A 9,520-nucleotide genomic window follows, 5' to 3' on the forward strand; every position below is an offset into this window, starting at 1 on the left:
CAAGTTACAGATTTAGGGCAAATAATGTTCTTCCTTCATAGGTCTGAATTTAAAAAGTGATAAGGACAGTTTGGGTCATTTGGAGCCATTGTTCCATACAAGTCATCCACTGAAATGATGGGGGAACACTTTAGGAGCAGACTCAAAAGAAGCAGTTTTTCTGCTGATGAATAAACACCAAGGTTTGCCAAATCTCTCTGCTTTGGGCCCCTCTGTGCAGCCATAAATGACAGCATCCATGTCTTTCCCTGAGAGCTCTGATGCTCCTGCCAACTTGGGCATCCAATATAAAACAAGATACTCTCAGGAATACAATTAGGGTCATAAAACATGTTCCCCCTTTCAGTTAATTGCTAATTCTTCAACAACCCTTTCATACCAAAACACAGTTAATCTCTTTCCCAGTAATTCATACTTTTCATGACCTCTGCTGGGACCATACCCTTCCTATGAAATCACAAGGAACTGAATGTTCAATAATAGTTCTAGTGCTAATAATGCCACCCTGGATCTTCTTACCCTCTGATCAGCAAAAGAATCTCCAGAGTTCAGTGAATCCCTAAAGAGTTACAGTACTAATTTTACAGAAACATCTCTACCTAGGTTTTAATAGCAGGCAGATGTCTTTGTCTCTCCATAGCCTTCAGTGATGAGACATCACATGAGTTAACAAAAAGAAAAAGGAAAAAAAAGGAAGTGGTTTGTGCAGGAAACCTAAGTGTTACTCATTTTCATTGTAATTTTCAAAAGAAAATTTTCTTTTTCTTTACTGAATGGCAAAGCTCAGCCCTTGTTTTCAGTGCTGATACTCCCTAAACAGGGATTCAGCTGTCTAAAATAGCAGGAGAAATAGTTTGATGGAGAATCTCCCTGTTTAAACATAAAAATGCTTCAAGAATGAGTTGAAATTGCAAGCAAAATATATCAGAACTAGGAGTCCTGTGGTGTTTTCTTCAGGGTAATCTGGGAAAGCTCCTTTTATAAGATTTCTGTATTTGGTAGTTGAAACCATGTTCATTATGTACTGTAACAAATGTTTCAGAAATCAATTTGCTCTCCAGAAGAGACCCTCAATCACTATAAAACCAAATGGGAAGTATTTTCCTAAAATGCAATGGGTTTATTTCCTTACCTGTGAAATTTAACAGGGAAGAATTTGACTGGGATAACAAGCAATTTCCATTCTCTTTAGTTGGACAAGAGCTACTTCCTTTTAGCAAATGTCAAGGTGTGAAAGCCTAAGGTTTCACCATAAAATGCACAAATAACATCAGACCTTCCCACTCCAGCTATGACTCGTGCTATCCAAATCTCACCTCCTCTCCATTTTCACTGCCCATTGCACCTGGTATCACCAGGCAGGCATTTCTTAGAAGACATTGGAAGACAAGGAAGCTTTAACACTCTGCTTGGCTCCATCCACTCACTATAGCACCACGGCCTAAGATTTCTGGACATCCGATCATCTCCACCCAGCACCTCTTTCAGGTAGCTGCATAGCTTGTTCATAGAAACAGCCTCCTACAGCAGTCACCAGTCACCATTCTGTTGTGAACGTGTAACACAAGCAAGACCAGCACAGTTTGCACTGTAACAGCCACGCAAAGTCATCCAAATGCGTTTTTGCTTTAGTCTTTCCTGCCCTCAAAAATCAGATGCTGACATGACTCCCTGAGCATGGAGTTTGTCAAAGCAGCTTCTCTTATGGTCCAGTCAGCACAAACAGCTATAAAACACCAGTTTCTCAGGCTGTAGAAACCTACTTGCAGTAGGACATAATTCATAAAATTGAAATTTCCCAGATTCCATATGCACTCAAGATAGTTTAAAAAGCCCTGATGCACAGGACATCAATTTCAGCACAGGAGAGCATTTCTGTTTAAAGTACCTAAGGCAGGGAGTAAAGATGAGACAGTGGGGACTGTGTGAAAGAATGCCCGTCCTGAAAGTAAGGGCTCTTAGTAGTCTTTCCTGCTGGAATTGATGGCGACATAGAGTAAATAACAGCTACTGTATGTTTAAAGCTTCTGGGTCAAAATCTCAGCCAACATAAATTATCAATGCTTTGTCTCTGTCCCACTGATACTACAAGAGAAGCACTTTCTTCCACATATTCTATGAACTGCAGTGATCACATCATCCCAGAGAGAACTGGTCAGAGAACTATATGTTATGGAGACTATGCAACTCCAGTAAAAATTGAGTACTAGTTTCACTTTGAAAGAAGGACAGAAAAAATTCCAACAGAGGTAAAAGAAAGACACAAAGTATTGGAAAGACACATTGTTTTCATATCATTGCCTATGGAAAAATACACTATATATTATTTATACTTTAAACATTATGAATCTTTATATATAATGAAAATGAAATAAGGTATCAACTGTGTGAAAGGTATCTCTCCTGCAAATGAGAGAAAGGCATTCCCCACCACCACTCCCAAATGTCCTTCTGTGAAAACTGTTGATTAATCTTGATCTTCAGACTTCAGTACAATTAATCACAAAAATGAGTTTCACTATTTTGAATCCCACTACAAAGTAAGTTCCCATTTTGCATTTATCTGTGGTTATGACAGTTCCCATAACTAGAGAAGGGTACTTCGAAATTTAGCAGTATAATCTCCATTTGCAGGGTCCATGAGTCAATAAGCATCATTTTACTGTTTGTACTAGATGCTCAATGTAACAAAGTCCTGAAACTACCCTCAGAAAGTCACTGCAATCACTACCTCAATACATAAGAACAAACAATTTTCACCTTCTTTATTTTTAAAAAAATAATTTTAGAGATTCTTCCTTTCCATCCATCCCTCCATCTATCCCACATTTTCTTTTTTCTCTCTTCCAACATCTTTCTTGGCACTTTTTCTCTCTCCAGATCTATTTTGGCAACATGATAAATCACTACCCCCTTGCTCCCAGCTTTGACTTTTCTGACCATATATTTGCTGACTATTCCTGCTTCTCTCCTTCCTCACAGGATTGCTCCTCAGAGTGTAATTTCATACTCCAAAAGAGATGAATGTTTTCAAAAAACCTGTTTCAGGCCCAAGAGTGAAAGGGAGCTGGTGCTGGGAGAGTTATTTGGGGAGAACTGTCAGAGCTTCTAAATTGAGAAACACTGAAACTACACAGGAAGAATAAAACATAGCTTGGAGGAGTAAAAGGGGACGCTATAATGAGTTCAGGAAAAGATACAGAGAGTTACTGTAAATCTGCTAAACCTTAGTTTAGAGTGAGAAGGCAGAATCTGTTCATAAAGAAGGAGCTTGCATGGATTGATTAATTTTCAATGGTTACACCTCAAGATTTGAACAGAGTTCCCAAGACCTCAGTGAAAGTTGTGTGACCACATCCCTGTCCATCTAGAAGTAACACTACTCCATAACTTTGGGTGCCTCCAATTTGCTCCAGGTGTAGATTGTGTAGTTTTTATTCTGGATAGACAGGGATGCAGTCACATCTCAAGGTTTCATCATTCAAATTAAATGACAGTGAGGTCAGCTGTTACCTAACAATCACACATTTTGGGTTTTTTTCCCAATTCATTCCTGGACTCCTGTATAATGTATGGTCTGCACCCACAAAGCAAGGTGAGTCCTGCTCCAAGGAGCTCACAGCCAGCAGACAGACAGAAGCAGAGGACAGAAGTGTTCTGCCTGTGAGAGGTGATGTACAAAGAGATTAAAGGGAGGGATTTTCAAAGGAGCCCTCATGAATTCCTCCCTTCACTATCTGCCTTTGAAAATCAAAGATTGAGCACCTTACTCCAGGTTACACAGGAATTATATAAAATAGGATATTAAATTACAGTTTTTGTGAATTCTTCCTCCCCATGGGAAGGAGTTGAGACTCACTTCTACAGCAATCTTCTCAGAAAAACTTCCTTCCCAGCCTGTCTCTACTACTCTTACTGGATTTTTCTTAAAAAAAACCCAATAGCCACTGTGTTTTTCCTTTTCTTGTATCACAACCAACTACCTGGATCACAGTTAAAATCAGTTTCGCATATTCTTTCCCGTACATAGTTGTTTTTTTCAGACTACTGCATACGCTTGTCTTTGTTCCCTAGACCAGCAATAGGTATATGCTGAACTGAGAGCTTTAAAACTGCTTTACTTCGATGCACAGACCTCAGGATAATTTTCCAAATGTTTCTGAGATACTCCTGTCCATGCTGCACAGCCCCAAACCCCATGAGCTGCACCCAGACTATGTGGGATTTTTTCTCCCAATACTGAAGTAACCTTGCCATCCTTCTTGCTTCACCACTTCCTTTGAAGGTGCATGACAAACATATCATAACAGTTTTACATCTTCTGCTTAACCTTGGAAGCTCTGTAAGCTTCTCTGAGATGGAGACTCTCTGATTTATACTTTAATGCCTTCCAGTCTAAACTAATGTAATTCTTTCTAAAATGCCCAACTTTAAATTATGGATTACAGTATCCAGAATGGTGCTGCCAAACCTCTCAATGAGCTTTTTGTTGTGTTGCCCCCGTTAAATTGTCTTCCTTTTTTGTGTCCATTTTTAAACTGTTTCTGTGATATTTGAATACCTTTATAACTTGCATTTCCCAATAAATTTGATCTGCAGGTGATGAAAGGCTCTAGGCTCGTCCTGTCCTCTTAAATGATTTTTAAAGCAAATTTGTTTCAAGACATTACTGAAAAAAATTTCAAGGTGAGTGTAGCTTCTTCAGGCAAATTCTGTGTTCATGGAAGCAACAATCTTGACAAATGGGAAAGCCAGCATCCTGGATCAGGCATGCTATTAAAAACATCAGAACATGGACATTCCCCAGATCAATACTTCTCCTAGGACCTGTCATGGTGTGAGAGGCTATGATGGTAATAGTCCTATGACTTCTGTACTACAGTTATCATTGAAGACATTGAAATCTATTGGTAATGCACATTTTCACAAGACCTGAGATCAAGAGATCAATTTAGAGAAACCACAAAAGAGCCACCGACCAGTGGGAATAGCTTTCGCACACTCCACACCCGGAATTTGGAGAAGGTCTAGATTTAAAAGGCTAAAAGTCTCATTACACTGCAAATCTATCACAAGGCACTATCCAGGTTCCCATCATGGCTTGTACTCAAAGCACCATTTCATTGTCATTTTAAGACATCTTTTAACCAACTGTAAAAATCTATGAAGTACCTGTCACAGGAGGCGCATCATACAGATGCCTGAGATTTGAGATCAGAGGATTTCAGATAAAGTTAGAAAAATGTTTGGAGCTTTTTACTTTAGAGACAGCCCCATTGAAAGATCAGCTGTGTTAAATACATATAATTATTGAAGGTGTCCAATTCTATGTCAAGTTGAATGAAGAACAGGCATATAATCCTACCAAGGTGGATGTAAACAAACAAACAAAAATCCTTGCTCCAGCTGTTAGCTGGTGAGCTAATATTCTGCAGTATGCTCCTGTCTGACCTCAGTAGGCACAGTAGGCTGCATACACTGAGTTGATTGGCAAACCAAGACTCACTCCATGACATGACATCACATCAGAAAAAAAGAATCTTCTGCTTGTTTTGCCCACACATATTGTCTTGTTTTAGTACAATCCTCACTTATCAAAAACTTTGTTGGAGAAAGAGAAAAAAAAAGAGAGAAAAAAGAGAAGAGATACACCCATCCCTCTAGAATTAATTAGTTGTGGAGAGCTTTCCCTCTGTTAAAAATTCAAATAAATTGGTTCTGTTACCCATCTACAGACCTCGGATGTAATTAGTGTGATAATCAATATATCAGTAGGAAACAACTACTTAAGTGCAGACAGTGCAATTGCAGATTTAGGACAAGTGAAAGGGGCGTACTCAACAACAGCAGGGAAGAGTATAAATGCAAATGAATCTCATAAAAAAGAATGAGTGGTTCTGGCTGCACAAGCTGCTCAAAATTCATCTAGGCCTTTTTTCTGAAACAGTGATATATTAGGCTGCTGTGAACTACCCATACTTGGCTAACAAACATGAATATGTACCATAGACTTTTATTTGTTTTCTCACTTACTTGAAGACTTGTTAAAGTGCTGCTAGCTCTTTAGTCTCCACTAATGCACAATAAAAAAAGTTCTAATAAAATGTGCACCTGTCACACTCATATTTTTAGTGTTAAAAATACTCCCTGCTGTGTACAGAGTACCAGCTGTGCCAGCAGCTTCAGTGCACGACTGACACGCTCAGAGGCATCAATGACTGTAAGGTTGTTTGCCTCAGACTTTGCTCTGATATTCTCTCCTTACAATGGGACTTAAAAAAATGCAAGCTAAACACTGACATGGTGGAAGATCTCTGAAGAAATGCCATCTCAGAGCAACACTTTGTTTTTCTTCCCCACTAAAGATTTAAACCCATATTTCAATAAAAACGAGAGGATTTTTTCTAGAAAACTAGAAACAGGTTTCCAGACTAATTCTACATAACAGCTGTTCTGCTTTCCCTCCAGGGAAAGAAATAAACAAAGGACACTTAATGAACAAAACAGAGGTGCAGGTTTTGTAGAGTTTGGACCCTGGCTGATTTTCTTCAGTGAGTGAACAATGGGACATCATTTCACTGCAAACTTCACCCAATCATCCTTTAAATACAGGAATACTGTGACTATAATTAACTGTAAACAACATTACACGTTCTATATAATTCTTTAAGCCATGATACCTTTAAGGACAGAGGCATCTGACACCTGACACTTTCCCTGCCACCAAAAGCAAAGGGAAAATGGACTTTGGGCACAATGAGGTGATAGAAATAAATATGACTATGGTAGAGAATCATGTTCATTGGCCCACTTGTAACTCATGATGCTCAGACCTATGTACAAAGGAAAAAAAAAGCAAACATGGAAAGATGTGACAGAAGCAGGGAATACCTGATTGGAATTAGATTATTCATTTCTCTGCTGGAAGCCCTAAGGCTGATTTTACTTAAGTCACTGGCAATAAACAGTTTCAATAGTTTTGATTCTTAGTCATATGTAGAGGAACCTCACACAAAATACCCATTTCAGTGCTCTGATCAACCACACTCATCAAACTTTAGGTCAGGGATGTGTTTCACACAAACTTGCAGATAGCAATAAAAGCAGGAAAATACCTCCATTGTTTGATGTCAGCCTCTAAAAGTCCAGTAGCTTCTTGTCTTTTAATATCTCACAATTCTTTATTAAAAAATGAAGTTATTTACTTCCCATATATAGGATTATTTTCAACACTATGTTTCTAATGGATGATAAATTTAATATCACTTCAGTTTCAATCCCACCTTGACAGGTTTCAACATTCATCTTTCACAGCGGTCACTGACACTAAGACGGCTTGAAGTGAATAATTTGGTGTCAGAACTCAGCAAGATTTACAAAAACACCTCCACAGCTTCACAAATCAGGGTCTACCTTTACAAAACCCCTAAGCATATGCTTAATTTTTGGTCTGTGGGAAAATTCTACAAATAAAATCAAATTAATGCAACAAAGCTACCAGATTCATCCGTGTGTTCTGGAATAGTGAAATGAGGACCAGAGGTGGCTCGAGCAATCTGCAACCAAAGAGCTGGTTCCAGGCTGCCAAATCCTTGCGGCACAACACCAAAGTGCCTCAGACATTCTCTATTGATATGTTATTCAAAGCGGCCCAGAAGGGAAGGTCAGAGATGCAAAGCAAAATTGCTGGGGTTTAGGGCATTCTACCTGTGAATTTCTGTATTTTCTAAAGTTTTAGAAAAGCCTTCCCCAAGTATCCAGGATTTTTAACATACAGCTTTTTTAAGAGAATGAAGATATTCTTTAAAATATTCTTTACCCTGCAGTTACTGATAAAGCTTTATCATCTCATGCAAAGCTGAATTATGATTTTGCCTGGAAATATATACATCCACTAGAGAGAAACAGACGCTGTGTATTCATATTTTTCAAAACAGAGGATTTAACCTCTGAAAAGAGATATCAAAGCATCAGTGAAGCATGGACCTGCATTCAAAATTTTCACATTTGGTTCACAAATACCCAATTAGGTTTCTGTCTGAACCACAGTACCCCAAACTTATAATTAATCATCTGTCAAACCTACAAGGGCAACAGAGCACCACATTATTTTGAACAGTGATAAAAAATAAATAAATAAATAAAAGGATGTTGAGGTCTTATGAGAGAATTTCTTAGCTCAGAGCAGCAATATCAGACTCCTCTTCAGTGAAGAGTTAATAACGACAGATACAATATCTCCATAGCAAACTCAGCTGCATGTTCTAGCTCATAATAAAGACAGAAGGGACACACAATATTTAATGTAAAATCAAAATAGATTACTAATTTTATAAATGATAAGGAATTTTATAAATTATAACTAATTTTATAAAAAGTAACCAATGGGAATCAATCTCTATTTCTTCTCCAATACTAAGATTGATTCTTTAAAACTTCAAATAACTTCAGAAAAATACTTTTTTACCCCTTGTTAATTGCAAGTGGCTAATGACCTCTTTTTGTTGGTCTGGGAACATGAGAGTCTGTAGTAAATTTTAACAGTGTTAATTAACACCTCCATATAAAGGGACAAATGTTTATAACTGCTAAGGATGCAGAAACCTTACCAAACTAAACTAACTCTTTTGTCCTAATTGGGGATATAATTGGAATGAATCCCCCAGGACTTTTGCTATTCCTTCTACTAAGGAATATTCTAAAACCCTATTACTGGTTGATCCCAGAACAAAGATGTGTTCCTAGAGATTCCCATAACCCTAATCCATACCATTCTGTCCCTAGCGGGTACACAGGTGCTCATAAAAACTGAAGGTCCCCATCTTTTTAAAGAAGCTTTAATTGATAAGACCCAGACAGACTGCAAACAAACACAGCAACATAGTAGGAAAATTACCTCTTTCCTACTTTTCCAGTGGGAAAAAGATAGAGGTTATTTGGCTCAAAGAGAGGCTGTAAGGTTAATTTCAGAAAATGGGATTTTGTCTGAAACCTGAAATGATGCTGTCTTGGTATCAACAGCCACGCACTGCTATAATTTGAGACCTTACCCTAGTTGCTGTATATTCTCTTAAACATATCCACTGTACCCAAGGAGGGTTGTCAGGATTTATTCCCTGATGTTATCTGCCTGTACCATTTCCAGTAATTCTAGAAACATAAACCAAAACCGTATCTACCATTAAAAAAAAATAAAGAGATTCGCTTTTTCAAGCTAAACATCTCAGCACTAACCCAAAAGCCTCACTGTAAAGAGACACAGAATTTTAATGCTTCTTGTGCACAAAGTAATCACCCCTTAGCTCAGTCTAGCATTTTATACTGAAGCAACATTGAACAGACAAATGGAAGAGCTAACCATCAAACTAATTGCCTGAGAATCTTCCTCACTAAAAGTCTCAAATCCAGCTGCAGCACTGTCTAAGGTACTGTCACAGCTACATTTTGGGGACAGAAGAGTAAGTCTGAAGAGATTAGGTCTACCAAGCTGTTGGAGCACAGCTGTACTCTGGTTCAGGTT

The sequence above is a fragment of the Pithys albifrons genome, chromosome 6, assembly GCF_047495875.1.
Source record: "Pithys albifrons albifrons isolate INPA30051 chromosome 6, PitAlb_v1, whole genome shotgun sequence".
NCBI lineage: Eukaryota > Metazoa > Chordata > Aves > Passeriformes > Thamnophilidae > Pithys > Pithys albifrons.